Source organism: Neovison vison, chromosome 12 (genome assembly GCF_020171115.1).
Source record: "Neovison vison isolate M4711 chromosome 12, ASM_NN_V1, whole genome shotgun sequence".
Taxonomy (NCBI): Eukaryota; Metazoa; Chordata; class Mammalia; order Carnivora; family Mustelidae; genus Neogale; species Neogale vison.
The window spans coordinates 47,549,506-47,571,527 of NC_058102.1; positions in this window are offsets into that span (position 1 = coordinate 47,549,506).

A 22,022-nucleotide genomic window follows, 5' to 3' on the forward strand; every position below is an offset into this window, starting at 1 on the left:
CATGTAATGTATAAGGGGTTTTAGTACACGCTAAACAAATCCTTTGATGCCAGTGAGAAAAGGTTTATTTAATAAAATAATGGGGAAAATTGGCTAGACAAATGAGGGAAAAAATCTGGATTATTTTCCTACTTCCACACCAAAATTCCAGAAAGAGCAAGATTTCAACATAAATAAATAAAACCATAGAAAGAAAATGTGAGTTAATATTTTTATGATCTTGGGATAAAGGTTTTTCCCAAGCATGGCACAAAAGCCAAAAACTATAAAGCAAAATATTGATAAATTTCACTTTCTACATTTTTTTGAGGAGAAAAGAATTTTTAACATTTTATTTTGAAATAATTTCAAACCTAAAGAGAAGCTACAGGAATTTAAAGGAACCTACTTTTGCCCTGCACTCATATTCACCAATTATTAACTTTGTGGGTTTTTTCCCAGGCATGATCTAAATATATAACACTTCAACTCTCTACCCCTCACACAAATATCCCTCATGTAATCCAATGCTTTGTGTTCTTCCTAGGGGCAAGGTACCTTCACATTCAGATCATGGCACTAGTTACAGGAGAGCCATTTTACATTTAACTTTTGGCTTTATATCACATTCATTAAAATAAATTTTAAAAAATCTTGAGCCCCTCCCAAAAGGGAAAAACTGATGGATGCCAGAGATAGACAGATGAGAGGGAGGAAGAAAGAGAAGAGGACAGAAAGAGCAGAGAGATCACCAACTCTTTTCAGTTACATAAACTAAGAGGGAAATGGATGGAAGAAACTCTTAAATGTTGTGACGGTCAGAATTAACCTCAGAGTGGAGTTTAGTCTCGAGCAAGACTCCTAAGAAAGGATAGGATGGAGATGAGCTGGATAAGACCCCTTCATTCTTTCATTGATTCAACAAGTATTTATTAAGCACGTACCAAGTACACGCCAAACACTGTACAAGGTTCTGGGGACACAACAGAGAGGGGAAAAAAAAAAGGAAAATTCCCTCAGGGGGACTGAATTCTAAGGGAGGGAAGGAGGCACCAGTGGGGATGGGGGAGGACAGAGGTGACATACGAGAAACAATAAATAAACAGGATTTTTTTTTTCACATGAAAATGAAACAGTGGTATAAGAGGCTGCAGGGAGAAAGAGCTCCTTTTGATTGGGGAGGCTTCTTCAGAAAAGAGCCAGCCATGCAGAGATAGGGCAACCCATGCCAGGCTGTGGGAAACAGTAGGGGCAAGAGAACAGGGGCTGTTTGAGAAACAAACAATTTCAGGGTGGCTAAGGCATTGGGAGGAAGTAGGAGAGGCTGGTCAGAGCAATGGGAAGCCTTTGGAAAGTGACATAATATGTTTTACATTTTTAAAAGTTTTGTTCTGTATAGCCACTTTGACAAACAGTATGGAGGTTCCTCAAAAAATTAAAAATGTGAAAAAAAATTAAAAATGCAAATACCACATGATCCAGCAATTCCACTACTGGTTATTTACTTAAACAATATAAAAACATTAATTTGAAAAGACATATCCATCCCTGTGTTTATTGCAGCATTATTTACAATATCCAAGATATGGAAGCAACCTAAGTGTCCATCAGTAGATGAATGGATAAAGAAGATGTGGTATATAGTTACAACGGAATATTACACAGCCATAAAAAAGGATGGGATTGTGCCACTGGTGACAACATGGATGGACCCAGAGGGCATGATGCTAAGTAAAATAAGTCACAGTGAGAAGGACAAACACCACATGGTTTTACCATGTGTGGAACCTAAAAAAAAAAAAAAAAAAAAAAAAAAAAAAAAAAAACCAAATGAATAAACAAAAAGAAAAAATGAAAAAGTTTATTCTGGTTGCTTAATGGAAAAGGACTATAAAGGGATAACAGAAGGGAGATGAATTCGAATGCCAGCCCTATGCAGAGGGTGTTTGGATTTCTTACTCTGAGCTAAGCCAAACGAGAGGAGCTTTACCTGACTCATTAATCCTCATGACAGCCCTAGGAGGTAGACACTAGTATCCCGTTTAGAGAAAGCAAAGTGATTACACAGGTTAACTTGCCTGCCCAGGGCCTCACAGCTAGTAAGTGATATGCAAGGAAACCAAGCAGGCTGCCCTGATTCCTGAGCACGTGCTCACTCCCCTCCCCACCATCACTGCCCATCTCATGCTCCAGCAGCTGACAGGACTGACTACCTTCTACTTCTTCTTTGGGCTTTGGTCAAGCTGATTGCTAAGAGAAGCAGATGCAGGGAATAATCTGTTTATTATTCCACTGAAGCCCCTGCTAGTGTTCCATCTGCTTTATAGAAACATGCATGCATACACATGTACACATGCCCATGAGTGTGCATGTGTACACACACATGCGTGAGCACACATGCACACACACACACACACACACACACACACACTGCCGCAGACAAAAATCAGAGGTGGTCCACAGATGCTAAGACCTGACCAATGTATCACTTGCTTTACATCACCCAGCCTCCCCCACCACCATCCGCAGGCAGATAGATGGTCCACAGCTCCCAGGACCTGCCCCAAGTGGCATGTCCAAACACCTTCATGAACAAGGAGAGAGGCTCCCCGCAGTAACCAGATTTCTCTAGGACTCCAAAATCACATCTGTGCCTTCCAGACTCAAAGGAAATTTCTCAACAAGATAAATCCGTAGTGTCAGATAAAATTGTTTTCAGGAGGCTTTATACACACAGGGAAACTCTTAAACGACTGTTAAAATAAATCTCATGCTTTTAAAAATAATCACTTTGCTATAAATGTCCCAAACACTTATTTACTACACCCAAACGTGCAGAGATGGCATTGTTGGGCATCCCACCCCCGCTGTCAGCGAGGCTTGGTTTCAAGCTTTGATCCCACCCTGTTCTACACTTTTCTTTTGTGGCTGTCATCGTCTTGCTCAGAACAGGGGAAGCTGCCAGGCCTCCTGGGAGTGCGAGAGAACTACCCCCTTTTTCACTCTCAGAAAAACCTTCTTCATCTTGGTTCTCTCCTCCCCTTCTAGGATCAGGACAGCTGCCACATGGTTGGCCTTGGGCAGACAAGAAAATAGCACACAGAGGATCAATCCACCAGAGAGTACCACAGACACATCCAAGTCAAATCCACAGGACCTACTAATAGACATACATATACCTTTGGGGAAACAATGCTCCCCAAAGGTGTGTGTAGGGAACATACAGCAAGGCCCTTCCTTTCATTACTCTTGCTTCCTCCACCCACCTGCCCATCGACCACCTACCAGTCCTTTCTTGTTACCATCAGATAGGCTCTGTTCCTACATCATTTTCCTCAACCCAGATGCCCCCTGTTCCTTCCTTTATCAACTCTCACCTTTTGTCACACAGCATCACCGCCTAGAACATTCAGACAATGGCCAAGATGACAAAATCTGTCAGTAACAATAACTTTAGGATTTTAAAAGAGTCTAAAAAGCAACAGTAAGGATCCCCCAATGGCTGCCCTTTGGATTTAAACATAAAGATCGTTTCCCTCTGATACACCAGTGTTCATGAGAAATCCGAGCAGAAATGTTCATCAATATTCCAAAGAAGGAGGAGGAGGAGAAGAGAAGACAGAAGAGAGGAGGAGAAACCAAACACCTTTTCTCTCATATATTAAGATTATTTTGTATTGAAAAATAAGACTGGAATTTAAATCTAATGTTAGTGTTTAGAGCCACAGCCAATTCAGAGTTAGATGAGTAAAGATGACATTTCCAATCATTAATTCACTAAATGTTTCATTCATTCATTCAACATTTACTTAGTATCCACTATGTGTTCAGGAATAAAATAAGAGATGAGTTCACAACCCAGGGAGAGAGACAAGAACATCGGCTAGAGTAGTACACGGCGTTAAGCGTTGGGATGGTTGTAGATAGAAATACCATGTGGCCTGTTAGGCTGGCCAGAGTAGGGTGGTGGTGGCAAGGACTCCTTGCAGGTGATACACTTCAGAAGGAATTTTCAAGGATGAGTAGAGAGTTATCAAGAAAAGAATTCTAAGAACAGAAAAGAACATGTGCAAATGAACCTTAAAACTCAGCAGCAGGACTCCTGTGGAAATGTGCCACTAGTGTGGCAAGAGCCACGTGAAGAACGTGTCTGAGACTGAGAACAGTGCCTGTTGTGGCCTCCAGTGAGAGCTGGATGCACTTCTGTTTCAACCACAGTAGCAACTGTGGGATGTGTGTCTGTCTCTCTCTACTGAACTCCAAGCTTCTCTAGGGGAAAGACTGCCTCTTTTTGTATATAGCCTAGAACAAGGCCTAATTGTTAGGCCTAATTATTCAATAAATATTTCATCTGTTGGATAAGTATTAGAATTTGAATGGATAAATGGGATTATGAATAGTGCAAGGTGTTATCTAGAGAAATTAGCAGACACCAGATCACAAAGGTTCATAGGCACCAAGATAAGGAATTCATCTTGAAAGTTATGGAGACATTGGAATATTTTCATCACATGGATAACATGATGAGGTTTATAGTTGTGAAAGGCCATCCTGCTTGCTCTTGGGAGATTAGACTGAAGTTGAACAAGACTAGAGCAAAGAAACTAGTCAAGGATATGGCAACATGAGCCTTCCCTCATTACTCAACACACAAGCAAAAGGTCCCTGCTATAGACCAGGCAGAGTGCGAAGTGCTGACACACAAAGACAAAGAAGACTTAATAGTTAAAGGTCTTGGTTCTTCAACCAGGCCTGGGTTCAAATACGGCTCTAGATTTGTGCCACCAGCTGTGCAACCTGGGGCAAATTCTCTAGGCTCTCTGTGCCTCAATTTCCTTATCTATAGAGTATAATAAGAGCATCAACCTTACAGAGTTATTGTGAAGATGAAATGAGATAATGCATTTAAGATATTTAGTATAGTTCCTAGCTCAATAACTACCACCCTTTGTCATTCCTATCAGTCTCTGTGCTCAAGAAGTTCATAGACCAGTCAGAAAGCCTGACATAAACACATACCATTGCATTGTGATAGGACAACAAAGATGTACACGGGGCATTAAGGGTCACCTAAATGACCCAACAGGAGCAAAAGGGAACCAGGAAAGCTCCAGGAACAGAGGTCCATGAGGCCAGAATAGTCAAGGACAGATCCCTGGGTCATGAAGGCCATGAAACTCAGATACAGTGCAGGGGAGGTGGAGGCAAGAAGGTAGAAGAAAGCACAGTGATTTGGAACCAATTTGTATAAGCTTGTGCACATCTCTTCCCCACACCATATTTAGTGTTTTCATGTTAGAAACTTGAAACCAGCCATAGAGGGTGTATTTACACCATGGAAATTGGCAAACACTACAAATTGGGATTTTTTTCCCCCCAAGAATTGGTTGTTGAACATTCACCAGCACATCACTGAATGTGGGTGGTATTTGAGAGGCGATGCCTACTAGACTCTGTGATGGAATGGAAGGAATCTAGGCAAGTCACTAGTCCCTGTTTTAGCATGGTGATTGGTGGGAGGTTGTACTGGTGCCTTGAGATAAGAAAAATGAGAGAGTCGGGTGAGGAGCAAGAGAAGGAGCTTGAGGATTTTATCTGCTCTGGCTGGTATCATGTCCTCCCATTTTTGCACTCAGACAAAAAGGAGCACCGGGGCCCTGGTCCCAAGAGGAACTCCACCTAATGACCTGGAAGTCTGGGAATCTCCCCAGTTCTTCTTGTACAGGTAAGCCTACGTTAATCCAGGAAGAATCTAATCAGTTCTTTAAACCACAGTGAACATGATCCATTGTTGGAAATAGTGACCACACTAAAAGACTGTCTCTGGACTTTAACATGATATGAATCACCTGAAATTTATGTGCCTGATAATCAAAAGATAAAATGAAAATTAACCTTTATTCAACTTGAGTAAAGAAAGTTCAAGCACATTGTGTAACAGGAGGGCAACGCCCATGTAGGTTTTCCAGAACTGTCACAGGTGCAAAATTCTAGAAAGGATCATTAAAAACTTGGCTACTGGACTCTTAAGAACAGCAGAAGACATCGAAGAGACTGCCTGCACTTCATTTCCTGGCCTGTTCTGCTTTCCGACTACCAGATTCAGAGACTCTCTGTGGAAATGGGTCTCTTGATTTCAGTGAGACACTTGCTACAAAATTGTTGCAAATTTTGCTAACAAAATTGCTAATTAATTCATTCAACATTTAATTAATATTTGATGAAGTGTCTATGTGCTAGCCACCAGGATACAATAGTGAGCAACACTCGATCTTACCCTCAAGGTAGGGGAAGGGCACAGAAAAAGACCAGGCAGTGCCAATATAGTGTGATAAGTCAGACCCAAGGGGCGGGGCTTCCATCTGATTTGAGGAAGGCAGTCAAGGATGGTTATATTTGTCAATGAGATGGAGGAAGGCAGAGGAAATTGCATTAGGATTAGGAGAATTTATACCTGGGAAAACAATTATATCCCAAAATGCTAACCCGGACAAAATCCTAAAATTTAGTATGAAATGCCTCTGCTCTCCTCCTTGTCAATAATGTTATTTGTAATTTTTATTTTATTTTCAGTGTTCCAAGATTAATTGTTAATGCAACACACCAAGTGCTCCATGCAATACGGGCCTTTCTTAATACCCCAGGCTCACCCCAAACCCCAACCCCCTCCCCTCCAAAACCCTCAGTTTGTTTCTCAGAGTCCACATTCTCTCATGGTTCATCTCCCCCACCTCCAATTTCCCCCCACTCACTTCTCTTCTCCATCTCCCAATGTCCTCTGTGTTACTCCTTACACTCCACAAGTAAGCAAAACCATATAATATTTGACTCTCTATCTGCTTGACTTATTTCACTCAGCATTATTTCACTCCAGTCCTGTCCATGTTGATACAAAAGTTGGGTATTCATCCTTTCTGATGGAGGCATAATACTCCATTGTATATATGGACCAAATCTTCTTAATCCATTGGTCTGTTGAAGGGCATCTTGGCTCTTTCCACAGTTTGGCAACTGTGGCCACTGCTGCTATGAACATTGGGGAACAGATAATCCTTCTTTTCATAACTGTATCTTTGGGGTAAATACCCAGTAGTGCAATTGCAGAGTCATAGGGTAGCTCTATTTTTAATTTCTTAAGGAATCTCCACTGCTTTCTAAAGTGTCTGCAACAACTTGCATACCCACCAATGGTGTAAGAGGGTTCCCCTCTCTCCACATCCTCTCCAACACTTGTTGTTTACTGTCTTATTGATTTTGGCCATTCTAACTGGTATAAGGTGGTATCTCAATGTGGTTTTGATTTGAATCTCCCTGATGGCTAATGATGATGGACATTTTTTCATGTGTCTGTTAGCCATTTGTATGTCTTCTTTGGAGAAGTGTCTGTTCAGGTCTTCTGCCCATTTTTTGATGTGATTATCTGTTTGTTTGTTTGTTTGTTTGTTTGTTTTTTAGAAGAATAAGAAAGGCAAACTGGTCAAGTATACAGATGGCCTGAAGGATATAGGCAAGGAGTGATATGTTTTGAAAGAGTTGGGTCTAATCTCAGGCTGACTGGGTTGATGGCTAACTCTGCCAAGAGGACAGTTAGCACATTAAGTGTTTAGCTCTACATTAACTTTTTAAATTAACGTAAACAGGAGATGAGGAAACTTGGTTTATGAGTGAATAGGGATACAGACAATGGTCTTTTAGTTGGGCCATCATGAGGAAGTATCAGGAAGACAAAGAAACTAATGTAGAATTATACTAATAAAATCACTGAGTACAGAACTAGGATGGTGAGGCCCTCTTCCTCTATGCACATATCTGACCTTGATGACCTGGGCTCCACACCTTCAGAGGAATGTTGACAAATAGGGTGTCTAGGGGAGAACCAGCAGAGTGGGAAAGACTCACCAGTCAAGCCACACAAAAGATGGTCAATGGAGAAGAACAATAACAATACTTGGTAAGTCTGTTGAGCACTTTTTATGGACCAGTATTGTGCTAAGGATTTTACATTTCATTCTCATTTGACCTGCAAAATAATTTTATACTATCAGATAGGTGCTATTATTATCTCCATTTCTCAGAAAACCAAATGTCCTTAGCCTGCTTAAGTAACTTACTCAAGTTATAATAACACAATTGTTCTTACACGGGCTCCAGTGTTTTCTACTCTCCCATAATATATGTGTTCTTGAACAACCTTGCCTTCTGCAAAATCATGCAAAAGAATGAAGGAAAGTAGGGTTGGGGCAAACAACTCAAAAACTAATGAAAAACAATAACATTCATGGTAAAAATATAAAGGACACGTCAAAGCTATTATTAATATTGTTACGTGCTTCAGCAAATACAGAGATTTTCCCTTTATAGAAAAGAAGATGGAAGGCGTTGCAAAAAAGAGTTATAGCTGCTGAATTATGAAGACAAGGGGAGAAAGAGGAGGAACTTGATACTTGATTGTGATACCTGACTTAAATCAATTACATTAGAGCCTACCCTTCCTGAGCTCAGGACTCTCCTCCTTTCTCAGAATAGAAAAAGCTTTTGCCAGCAGAAAAGAAGGTGGCTGGACCACTACTGAGAAGGCAGCTAATGGTGTCTGCCATATACAACTTAAAAATGTAGTAGATCTATGACCTTTCAGCATTAACGTTATGACAGTTCCAGATGAATGTGTCCAATTTGCTTTTTCACAGACTCAGGAACCACTCAGTGTAAATAATAAATGATTGCTGATTGGTTCAGTACCTTTGGACCGCTGCCCTTATGGCAATTTGCATGGCTTCTCAGTGAATAATGTAAACTTTTGCATGGGATTTAAAGTAGGGGGGGAAATGGTCAGTCTATTGCCCCCATGTAACCTCGATTTTCATGTCATATTTCAATGTTTAATTAATTGGTTATCAAGTTCACACCTCTTCTCCTTTAAAATTAATGATCTGGAATATAAATTAAGCAAGATACTCTGGCTTTTCTGGGAATCTGGGAACCCAGTTTTCCAGGAGTTGTGGAAACTTACAGCCAAGCTTCCTCCCAGCCCTTCAACATGAGGATGAAACTTTTATGCTTTGTGCCCCTTCTCTTCACTAACATATACTAAGGTTAATATACACAGGGAAATTAATAAAACACAATCAACTGTATGTTAACCAATATTAATTTTTAACTGTGGAAGAAAAATTTGGCAAACAGAAGCTTACAACCTTTCTTTCAAGTGGTATAGGAACACATCAAGGAATCTCATTTATTTTATGTTCAAAATTGTTGAAGAATTATTGCTCTGGTTTGGTCTCTTAGCAGCTCTAATTTCGCCAAGGGCCAAAAAAGAGGAAGAAGAAGGAAGAAGGGAAAGTATGAAGAGGAAGACACCCCAGAGGATGGAGAGCTAAAGGGGGGCTATCTACCCATAAGCTTACCAGGTGGTTTGGATCCTCTGGAATGTATAAAGTTGAATATGAAATCAATGCCACCAGTGGGTGGACCCTGCATGGCACATATTCAGGGAAATGTGCCACAGAAGCTGCCCACCCTGTGGTTCTGAAGAGCACCCGTCCTGCCTCAGCAGTGCCTTCTTGTCCTGCCAAGCCAGGTAGATAGGGGTTTAGGGAGGGGAAGGCAGCCCAGCAGGACACTGACCGAGGACTGGGTCATCTGCGACTGTGGGATGAAGACTCAGATCTTCTTGGATGTGAGAAATAATGGAGGGAAATCCAACAGACTTGGAAGAAGACCTGGCTTGGGGTTTTTATTTATTGATTTGATAAATGGGTTGGAGTGATGACTATGCGTCAGCCCCTGGCCGCTTAGGCCAAAGGGATGAATGAGACATAGTTCCTTCCTTCCAGTTGTCTGTGGGAGGCAGACCCAGAAAAAGGCAATATATGCCTTTTCAAGGCATGTATTTCATGATGAAGTGGAAAGTACTAGGAATGTGCAGAAGTCCCAAGGGAATGATGCGAAAGCAGAGACCTCCATCGTCAACAGCAATTAGCCAGGTGAGCAGGGCCGAGAAGGGCGATCCAGAAGCAGGAGCCTCACATAACATGAAGGCAAGGAAAAGCATGAGATCTGGAGAACTGCCACCAGGCCAACTTGAGATAAATTCTAGTTCTGCTGAACTTCCCTGGGCCTGTTTCCTTATCTGGCAGAGGGGGCGGTTTACCACCTTAGCATTTGGCTCACAGACTAAATGTGATGTGTAATCCTGACAGGTTCCTGAACCTGCTGACAGGTTTACCCGAGATCAAACTCTACTCAGACCTCTCTGAACTTTCCAACAAGGCCTACTTTCATGTTTCTGTCCACACTGTCCAATTGTAGCAAGAATCCTGATGGTAAGTTTAACCAGAATCACCCATCCTCCAGATCTGATCCCCCTTGACATCTAATTAGGTTCCTCAACCCCACCTTGCCCCAGGAGACAGCGGGTCACCCTAGCCTGCTTCCAGCAAGAATTCTGTTAGGCTAGTCTAGCTAGAATCCCCCTCTTACCCTGCTCCTGGGCTAGACAGTCCCACTAGCCCACACAGAGTTGAGCCCAGTCTCTCTTCCCCACTGCAGATTTCCATCACAGTGGTCACTAGACCCATCTTGATAGTCCCTCCCTTGAATAAAGTCATCCTTACCAGGCTTTAACAAGTATCACCAATTTTTTCTTCAACACTACTAGTGCTCAGCACATAATAAATGTTCTTTCCCTTCTTAATCCTTCTCTGCTCCTGGTCCTCACACCCCAAACATAGGACTCAGAACAATAGATCAATCACTGCAGTCAAGGCAGATCAGATCATCAAAGCAGGGGGTTAAGTGAAGGCCCAAATGATAGGAACTTACTGGCCCTGTTCTGGAAAGTGGGTGCAGTGAGGTAGTCAGAGGCGAGTTTGTGGGAGATTAACATGGTGACTGGGGATAGGTAAGGGAGAGGAGGATAAAAGGGAGGAGATTTTCCAAAGGCTTGCTATGTTTACTGAAGTATTGTCTGACTTCTACCCTAGAATATGGAAGCCAATGAGCCAAGCCAAGTGTTACCTCTTTCTCCTTGAAGGGGTATGCAGAGGGAAAGATGCTTTGGTATGCTTTGGATTGGGATGAGAAGATAAAGGTTTTGTCACCACCACTGGCATTTATCAGGGTGGTTTTAGACATATCTTTCAACTTCTTTGAGGCTCCATTTGTTTCATCTGTAAAACGCCTTCCTCTCAGGATTGCAAGAAGGACCAATGAGTGACAGAAATGCGAGTTTGTGAAATGTCAAATGCCATCAACAAATATAATACAACTGGATGAGTGAGAGGAAAACTTTGAAGATGGGTAAGGAATGAACTGGCAAAATAAAACAATGTCAAAATTGGTGGCTAAGGGGCACCTGGGTGGCTTAGTTGGTTAAAGCCTCTGCCTTTGGCTCAGGTCATGATCCCAGGGTCCTGGGATCGAGCCCTCCATCGGGCTCTCTGCACGGCAGGGAGCCTGCTTCCTCCTCTCTCTCTGCCTGCCTCTCTGCCTACTTGTGATCTCTGTCTGTCAAATAAATAAATAAAATCTTTTTAAAAAAATTGGTGACTGAGTATATTTTTACTTTTTCCAACATTTCCATAAACAGCCAGCAAAGGGAGGACCAAGTCCTAAGCATGGTTTCCAGCCCTGACTATCATGAAAGGCTAACTCAGATTTTCACACAGGAGCCTCCTTCTTCCAGGAGCAGACTTCTGTCTTTCTGTCATCCCCATGCAGATACAAAGAAGAAATGAAAGTTCTCCAAATACTTCTTAAGGCACAACACTTCTTGAGATGCATGAATCACAGATTAAAAAAAAAAAAAAAAGATTTTATTTATTTTTTTGAAAGACAGAGATCATAAGTAGGCAGAGAGGCAGACAGAGAGAGAGGGGGAAGCAGAGAGCCCACTGCAGGCCTCGATCCCAGGACCCTGGGATCATGACCTGAGCCGAAGGCAGAGGCTTTAACCCACTGAGCCACCCAGGCACCCCAGGATAATAGATTTTAAAGTGCCCTTCTACTGATCAATTGGAATTAGCCTAGTCATTACTAGATCTTACTCTTCTATAGTCACACAGAAAAATCATCCCAAAGTACATTTACTTTTAGCAGAAGAGTCTTGGTTAGCTCCAACCTTGGAAAATTTGTAAGAAATAGTTTGTAGATGTCCTTTTGCCTCTTCCTGCATATAAAACTTCTTGTGTGACTTAACAGATTTGTTTCAAAGCAACACGCTTGCCTAACCAACAAGGGAAGGAAGAAAAGAGGACTGTTGCTTCCACCCTTTGCATCGGTGGAATCCACTGCATGTGCACAATGCATGTGGGACAAGGAGAGTAAAATTCCAGTTGAGATACTCTAATCTGTTCTATCCTATTTTAATACACACACATAGAAATAGCTATACAAATTTTAAAAACTGTTTCTATACATGTTTTATGAGCTGTTAAAAATATAAGTTGTACTGGGATCCTTTATAGACTATTAGATAGTAATATACTCTCTCAATTCTCTTTGGACTTTCAACATTTACCTCCTAATTATCCACAGGCAAAATAACAAAAAGTAATTAAAACCATTAGTACCTTTCAAAGAAGAAGAGAATTTAGTTCACTTAAGTGCCTCAAAGCCAGCTTCCCCAAACCCTGTCAAAGCCTGGTTGAATGACATGTTTGAGGTCATTAATTACCAAGATCAGCAGACAGCATTCTTCAAATGAATTTTATGTCATCCCAGTCTTTCTGGAAAGACAATGATGGATCAAAGAACTAGTTCTCCTACAGTGAGAGCATCCTCAGAATGTAGATTATATGAAGCAAGTTCTCCCCTTAAACTAAATTTGCAGTCTTCCATCTTCAGACCTTTTTAAAGATTTACTGTGAAATTAGCACAAAATGCTTTAGACTACTCAAGAACAGGACAATAATAACAATATATTGTTTTCAGCTTTGAACGTATCCCCAAGCAAGGAATGCTCAAAAAACCTTGGAAATACAGTATTTTCACGGTTCCGTCTTTTCCGAAAAATGTTGATTTCAAGACCAATATGGAAAAGCTGAACCTTTTGCAGTAAAAGGAAATACTCAGTACTTTGTCCTATGTTGCTTGGCAACTAAGGGCTATAAATGGATTTTATGATTATAAAGGCTCTGGAATTAATGTGAACATGTAAAAGTTGTAATAACTCCCTGGAGACAGGACTGTTTCTTTGAAAAAGAAGTGTGTATGTGTGTGTGTGGGGGGGGGTGTAGCTTGTACTCATTCTTGTTTCAAAAGCAAGCAAGCAAGCAACTTGGTTCCTTCACACTTGCAAATGTTATAATAAAATCAACAGCTATCATTTATTTCCTCATTCATCTCCATAACCCTAAGAAGCAGATGTTATTATCCCCATTTTACAGATGGAGAAAACCGAAATTTTAGGATGTTAAGTCATTAGCCCAAAGTCACACAACTAAGCAGCAGGGGGATCAGGATTCAAACCCAGGTCGGCCTGGTTCACCAAAGCCTATGCCACCACCCACAGCCATAAATTCACAGGAAGTGTATTTCTCAGCTCCTAATATTTGAGGCTATTGACCAGCTTTACTCTGGTAGAGTGACACTCCTTCCAGGTGTCAAGTCATCTCACGTTCTCCTTAGAACACATTATCTTACATTACTGTGCATGACAATTGCTTCTTATGTTGCTACCATCAGCGAATCAGATATCGGAGTATCCTCTCACTGGACTTTTTGTTCTGCCTCTGGTTACCAAAAAAGCCAAGTTGGAGAGTCAATATTTCCTAGTACACTTCTGAGGAACCCCGCTGCCCCAACCCCCTCTACAGATGTTTGATTTGCTCTGAGCAGTGCTCAGGCCAGGGCTGGTGTTCTTCTAGCTTTGCATTCTTACTGGGTAGCCTTGTCTTCCGGGTATCTGTAACCGCCTGCTCTATGAACATAAACTACTGCCTTTTTATCCCTAACTCCTCATCTCATAGCATTGGAGCTGGGTTTTGCAAAAAAGAAAAAGAAAAAGCCGGATGGCACTAATGTACCCATCACTCAGACTGCAGAATAATTTCATCTATGGAATGGAATTACATGCAAACTGGCGCACTGTCACACAAGCGCGCACGCACGCATGCAAGCACGCACATACTGACGCGCACGCGCGCGTCCCGGTTATTTGAACAGGAGCCAGAAGTTCGGCAGCTAAGTCTATAGATGGTCCTCTACAACCTGTTCAGAAAACACCGGGCGGAGTGACGAGGAACACAAGCCTCTGGAGTAAGACAGGCTTCTGCCTAGCTCCAAGCTCTCAGACATAATAGCCGTGTTCCTTTGGGCCAGATACAAACTCTGAATCTCTCTTTCCTCATCTATAAAGTGGTGATAACATTATCTCATTGTTCATTTTGTTGTGCAAATTAAGAATCAATACAGCTTAAGATTTGGTACAGCGTGTCACATCAAGTGTTCATTACAGGGTAGTAGTTTTCTGACTGATCACAGGCTGCTTCAGGGAGCTCCTTTAAAAGAATGAACATTTTCTTAATTATAGGTTACTGATAAAACTACTGCACTGGGCAGTAGTAGTGGGTCAGGCACCATGCAAAGCCCTTTGCCTAAGATCATCTTACTTCATTCTCATTCCTCTCCTATGAAACAGTATCTACTTCACTTGATAGCTGAGGACACAGGCTCAGAGAGACCCAGTCATTTGCCAAGGCTGCACCCTAAGTCCATGGTAGAGCTGAGATTTCCACCCAGGGCAATCTGGAAGCAAAGCCTGTGGTCTAACCACCATGTCACTCATCACCACACATGCAGATTGGAGTCAGGAGCTCAGGGTTAATGTGTGTGATTTGTAAAGGTGCCTAATTTCCAAAGGTCATGTGGGTGGACTATAAAACATGGGCAAGACCTGTAATCAGACAATCCCCAAGATCATTCCTGCAACCTCTATTACCTTGACTGTGTTCCCTGATGCTTGGACTTTTTTTTTTTTTTTAAGTGGGCTCCACACCAAGCATGGACCCCAGCATGGGGCTTGAACTCATGACCCTGAGGTTAAGACCTGAGCTGAGATCAAGAGTTAGACACTTAACTGACTAAGCCACCCAGGCGCCCCTGGACCTTAATTCTTCCTCAGGATTGCACCATCCACTCCTCTCTTAGACTCCGAAAGTCTCCTGATGGCTTCTAAGTATTGATTTTGATTCATAGCTAATGGCTCAGTTTGAGTCAGAGCCTGAACCTGTCATAAAGGGACTTGGGTTTTGAATCTCTCCATCCTCAGTTAGCATCTCTGCCTTGTTTTCTACTGAACATCACACCACCTTCATTCCCTTCCCGCTAATAGCTCCTTTTAAGAACAGTGGAAACCACCCTAGGTCACAGATCCAAGAGTAATCTACATAACAAACATCAGTGGGAGCTGTGACTTCCTCTCCAGAGTTGGTCTGGATATTTAATACCCAGAGAAAATGAGATATCCAGAGAAAAGTGAGAAAATGAGCACAAACTGAACAGCTACATATAAGGCAAAAGAAGGGCCCCTGTTTCTCCACCAGAAATTCTGATCAAGAATTTCACTCACTTAACACACATTCAACAAACATCTTTTCAGTAACAGCAACATGCAAGACAGAGAGCCTACAAAGATGAGAGAGACAAAGACAAATCCTTACAGGGAGATGCTTACACTGTCCTCTGTGGGAGACAGACATGCAAAACACAGAAACTGAACTTTAATGTGAAGGGTGCGCACCCAAGGGTGTAGACAAAGTGCAGGAGAAGCATGGAGAATTTTGCTTCTAACTTAGCTCAGGGAAGTCTGCTGGAGAAAGAAGTAGGAAAGTGCATTCTGGGGAGAGGGCACAGTCAAAGATCCAGTGTTATTGATGAGGGAGCAGGAGGCTGGCTGAGGGCAAAAGCTGGCACCTTGCACCCCCTCTCCACCTGCTCCCCTCCGTAATATGTGTAGCATTTCTCAGGCACCCCTGACTGCCATAAAATGATAAATAGTTAACTTGCAGAGATCACAATCCTGCATAACAGGAATCTCCCTTGCTCTACAGATGTCCTAGAGATCTACAAACAGGGAGGTTACCTTATCAATAGCACAATAGCACAAATTTCTCAGTTCCTGAAGCCCTAATGTCTCCCTCCCCACCATAAACTGCAGGAGGCTGAGGTAGACGGGAATGTAAATGATAGCAGGATCATAACACCCCACCAAGAATCTCCCAACTATCTTGATGTTAACGCTGACCTAAAGACGACATTGATCAAGCCACAAGGGCAAGGCCTGCCCACCCCCAGCCCCCCACCCCCGCACCTTGTAGGCCCTCTTTAACATGTGAAAACTCCCTTGAAACCTCCCTCCCCCTCACCTTCCCCCAACCGCAAGGTATATAACCTGCCATCCCTCACAACCTGGGGCAGCAGCTCTTCCTGCCCACGGGTCCTGTCCCCATGCTTTAATAAACCACTATTTTGCACCAAAAATGTCTCAAGAATTCTTTCTTGGTCATCGGCTCCAGACCTCAGCCCACCGAACCTCACCTAGGTTCTAGAACTTCATCATATGGCGCCCAACGTGGGGCTGTGAGTCTTTACATTTGGACTCTGAGCTTCGGTGCAAAATTGGTGAGTACTTTCTCTCCTTTTCCTTTACTCTGATTTCAGGGCTTTTCAAGGAGTATGGTCTTATTGGAACACTTGCATGTCAGTTGCTCAGGCTGTAATCCTTTAGCCCGTGGCTACTCTACGGGGAGGAGAGCGTCTGCCTTTTTGCTGTAAGTTAGTACCCTGGCGGGAATGACAGTAAGACCCAGAAACTTGATGGCCTCTCTTTATTCCTGTTCTTATAGAAAGTTGTCTCTCTTGGGCACGGGACAGCCACCTAAGTCACCAGGACGGCTGCCAATCTTAAGACTCCCGTGTGAGGTTTCCTCCTGATTGATCTAATGTGATCCCCTCCACATCCCTGGTCTAGCCACTTCTGGCCGAGAGACCTCCACTGGGAGCTGGCTGAAACCAGTACCCGATTGAATTAAAACGCAACCGGGGACCGTTTCCTAGGGAAGTTGGCTGTAAGGACCACATGTGCTGGAATGTTGCATAGACCATGATGGATTTCAGTCTTTACTGTTTCTTGTCAGTGTCTTCTACAAACTGCCTAAAGCTATAAAATTGGGTAATTTCCCCTTGCCAAATTTTTCTAGTATTTCCATGGGTTAATACAACAAAACAGTATGCAGTCTTCAGGACAGACAATGGTATGGCATGGCACAGTTTCCTAGTCCATTCACCAGGCACCCATCTATAGCCTAGGATGCGATAGGGAAGTGGAGGGACACCGACACCCTTTCAGGGCCTTTTATGGCAGAGATGCCTTCCCAGGGAAAGCAGGATGGTGATCAGTAGCGATATCTTGAGGGACGCCTCTGGTCGCTTTTGACACACGGGAACCTCTGACATATCCTGCGTAGGACACCACCCAGGAGTCAGGGGAGATTTGGTAATGGACCTTCTTTACTTTTCTGGAAGCATGGCCTCAGTAGGCTTCTTCAGTTCCCAAGGACTCTACCTTGGGGTGCCTTTAACCCACTGGAAATAATTTGGATTGCAAAATTTAGGAAAGGACTGAGCTCCTGTAACGCTGCATGGCCTCAGTGGGATCTATCAGTTAGATCTCCTCTGCAAGAAACAGGGCAAATGAACCTAGGGTGCCTGCATTGCTCATACCTAGGCCTTCATTGCTCCACACTAGGACCCCAAATAAAGGGCTTTTGTGGAATGTGTTTGCCCAAATGAGTCAGCTTGTAAACTTAATTTTGACATACTGGATGATAATTACAATAGTAGGACTTCAGATAAGCCCAGGTAGGTTGCTGGGCCATCCCTCGCAAAGGGGACTCTGACCTTATTTCTCTCTGTTTCTCCTAATAGATGTGGGGCTTCTCCCTCACTCACTTCCCGTGTTAATGGCTATAACTGGAGCCAACTGGGGTTAGTCTAACTCGAGACAGAGACCATAAGGAATATTCCCAAGCAGCTGACGAAACTCTCTTTGTTTCGGAGAAGTTTCCCTGTCTTCTCTGGCTTGACTTGGACTGCTTAACCCCTCCCCCCCTTGCTGGTGGGAAAGCATGGCGTCTGCTCCTCTGTTGCGGCTTATGAGCTCTAAAATCGGGAATCCTTTCTCTGCCTCCTGGCAGCACTTTGTTTCTTCTGTTTCCCCCTTCTCCTGTTTCTGCACCAACATGCGTGCAGCCTGCATGACTAGCCTCTAGATCATGCACCACAGCTCCTCTCTTCACTGTCAAGGAGCAAGAAAATCAGCCCCTGGACCTAACACCCCACACTCCAGATCTTCCCACGCATGTCTCAGGTAAACATTCAAAGTGGAGTGGGCCCAGGTGGAATGTAAATCACTATTGGAACTAAGTTAAGTTTGTTGGTTTAATTAAGATAGACATGTCTTACGTGTCTTTTAAGTTTATCAGCAGTAAATGTGAAACTTCAAAGTTTACTGAAGGTCAAATAAGCTCGTGTTATTTGTTAAAATTTGTTAGCAAAGAAATGACTAAACTGATGGTTAATTGTCTGTCTCAAAGTTTTAATGGGTAATTGCTGAAGTAACTTTCAAAGTATTTGGTAAACCTGAAAGTTTAAAGTTTTGGTTGGATGACAAATGGAATTAAATTGTGGACATCTAGGTCTTAACCAAACAGGATAAAATGCTAAGTCGTTAATTACTGGATGTAGGTTTGTGCTTTTGACTTCTTACTGCAAAGAAACTAAGAGTATTTAAATCTGTTGGTAAACTTGTTTTCCACTTAACTGATTCATGAAGTTCTAGGACTTAATCACTATGAAAGGGCAGGAAGCATTCAAGAAACCATGAGAAGTTGTGAGGCTGGGGTATAGGTAATAGTAAGAACAATATTGAAGATAATAATAGTAATAGCAAAAATATAGTAATCCAGGCACTATTCTGAGCCTCATGTAGACAGCATCATGTCACCTTCCCAAACCCTATTAGATAGTTACAAGGAATATTCTGGTTTTATAGGTACATAAATGAGACACAGAGATATGAAGTAGGAGGAAGATCACACAGCTAGCAAGGGGCAGAGTCAAGATTGGAACTCTGGCTTTGGAGCATGACCTTAACCACTTATATCAAACCACCTATAATAGATAGGAGTATGGAGGAGTCCCCTGTAATAGGACACCTGGAATGTTATCTTGGGACAATTACGCTAAGCTCAGGCAAAGGAGATTCAACAGAAATGTTTAAGCAATGGCATCCACATGAGTCAACAGCAAAGTGGAAATGGTCAACAGAAGGACAGAAGTTAAGAGATTCTTGCAAGAGATGAAATCTCTGAACAAAGTGGGGGGGGGGAGTTGCAGCTGAAAGACATTTCTGAGGTGGAAGCGACAATTTGATAAAAGATTAGCTATAGAGTGTAGAAGGAGTCATCAAGAGTGACACCCCAGTTTCCAGTTGGGGGGGTTGTTGAAGAGCGAAGGGAACATGGGAGGCAGTGAAGACTGAAATCAGAGAGAAGATTAATGAGTTCCACTTTGAATGTGTGGATTTGGGAAAACTGAGGGACACCCAGGCTCAAACACATGTACTTTAAAAGGCTATAAATGCAGGTATTGGCAATAGAACTTGGGATATGTTGATCCATGGAAATGCCCACTCGGGGTAAGCTTTGATGTTCCAATAAGAGAGTTTCCGAACCAGGACTCATGGGCAGACCAGGAGGGGGCAAACTACTCAAAGCACCTGAGAGGACACAGGCTGGAGGAGAACCAGAAAAGAAGGTGTCAGGGCATCAAATAGAAGAGCGTTTCCACGAGTGAACAATGGGTGATGGTGACGAATCCCAGAGTCACCACCAGGAGGATGGGGTCGAACGTTTTTAATGCCATCCAGCAGTTAGAAGAAATTCCAAATGAGCAATTCAGAGCAGAAGCCTGATTAAATTGGGTTGAAAAGCAAATAGGACGTGAAGAATAGAGCGGGTATTTTTCAGATGTATTTTCAGGGTATTTTGGTGATGAAAGAGAAGTGAATGTCTGGAAGGAGGGATAGAGTTGAGAGAAGAGATTTCAATCTCCTGGCTAACCCACTGATACCTGAATTTTGCTATTATTCACACAGCCCCAGCAGGTTTTATTATCCTTTCCATTCCCTAGTATTGACTTGATTAAATCAACTTTAAGGTAATGTAAAGTACACCCAGAATCTTTTTAGAAGCAGGTTAGGCTCAAATAACGAGCAAATGCTGATCCAGTGCCGAGAGTTTCCGCCTAGCAGACTGGGCCCCCAGAAGCCTCTCTTCAGGTGCTTCGGGAACACCCTTGGGGACTGAAGGAAGCCCAGTGCAGAGGAAATCATCACCTTTTTCTGGAGATTTTTTTATACCCACTAGTAAAACTGAGAGCAGACTTTGAAGAATTCATTCCCCTTTTGGTTACAGTATCCCTTTGGTATAAGCATTTTCTGATAAGGTGACAGCTCTGAATACAGAGATGAAACCATTAACTTTTTTTCATCACTGCTTTTAATCATGCCATCAGATCTCCCTTTCCCATCTCTTAACAACATTTTAAGTAGTAAGTTTCTAGACTTTATCAAACCATGCCCCAGTCTAGGATCTTCTCCCTAGTTTGAAGGGCGTCCTCTACATCATGGGGGCTCCAGGCTCGGGGTCCTCAGGAGGGGCAGGTGAGGGAGGCTGCCAACAGCCCGGGACCAGAGCAGGGGGTTCCTCTCTCTTCTGATTCACAGACCTCACTGGGCACCTGATGAAGAGTATGGAGACTTCCACTAACATATTAGCCTACACAAACACCTATTTCCACTCAGTATCACAGGCTTTGAATCCCCCTGAATCTTAACCCAGGTGAAGAACTCTGGACATAGAGTATCTTTTTTAAGTCAAAAAATGAAAATTAATATCAAACAGCAGTGATAGAGACAGTCTACAGATTGATTAAAAGGGGGAAAAAAAACTTCCTAGCAGGTAAGTTGTCTTAACTAATTAAAAAAAAAATTCTATATGCCAGTAACTCTATTTTGAGGAGATTCATACAAAGTAAATAACTAAGGGTTTGGGGGGAAAACTTGATCACATTATATGTAGAACAGGGAAAGATCTAGAGCAAGCCCAAATGTCCAGCCATAAGAACTGGTTAAATTACAGAACATCTCCAATAAAGGTTCTCCCACGTGTTCCTGGGGGCTAAAAGGGGGAGGTGTTCTCCTTACTCTTCTGCTGTTTTCAGATTAGCTTTCCTCCTCCCTTCTCCCAATGAACATATCAGATGACCAGGCCCCTCCTGGGAGCGCCATCGAGGAACCTCTCGCTCATTCACTATTGCTGTCTCACTGGATACCCAGCATGTGCTTCCCTCTCTTCCTCTCTGCAACACCACTTTCACCATCACTCCTCGGGGCTTCCACATCCACCCGATACTCTCTGAGCCTCTCGGGTTCTTAAACCCCTCATCTCCCACCTTTTCTCCACCTCACCTCAGACACCTTCCATCGTGGCGCCCTCCGAAACCCTGGCATCAAACCAGTAACTGCACCACCCTCTGAAGTCTCAGTTCCAAGTGTTGTCTTCTGACCAGCCCATCCTTTCCACTCATTGACACTGGTGCCTCTACTCTTATCATTTCACCCCCTGGGATCCCCCATTCATAAACCTTACCGCCACCTTTCCACACCTCTTCACCCCTTGCGACTCGCCCTTCGCTTCTTATCCAGCTGAGGAGTCAGGGCCCGTCACTCCAATTACTCCCTTGAAAAGGCTAGTCACTCTCTTCCCTTCTCTCACCTGGGACTCACCTGGGAAAACCTCAACTTTGTAAAAACCCAATTCTTCCCCTACCCTAAGCCTGCACTTAAGTGGCTGAATAGAAAATCATTCAAACATAATGACTGGCCTCACTTAAAGCAACAGAGCACAAGTCTCACACAGACGCAGCCCTGACCAGCAATCCTACCCCTGGTGGATGAGTTGCCGGAATGCCCCCTCCTC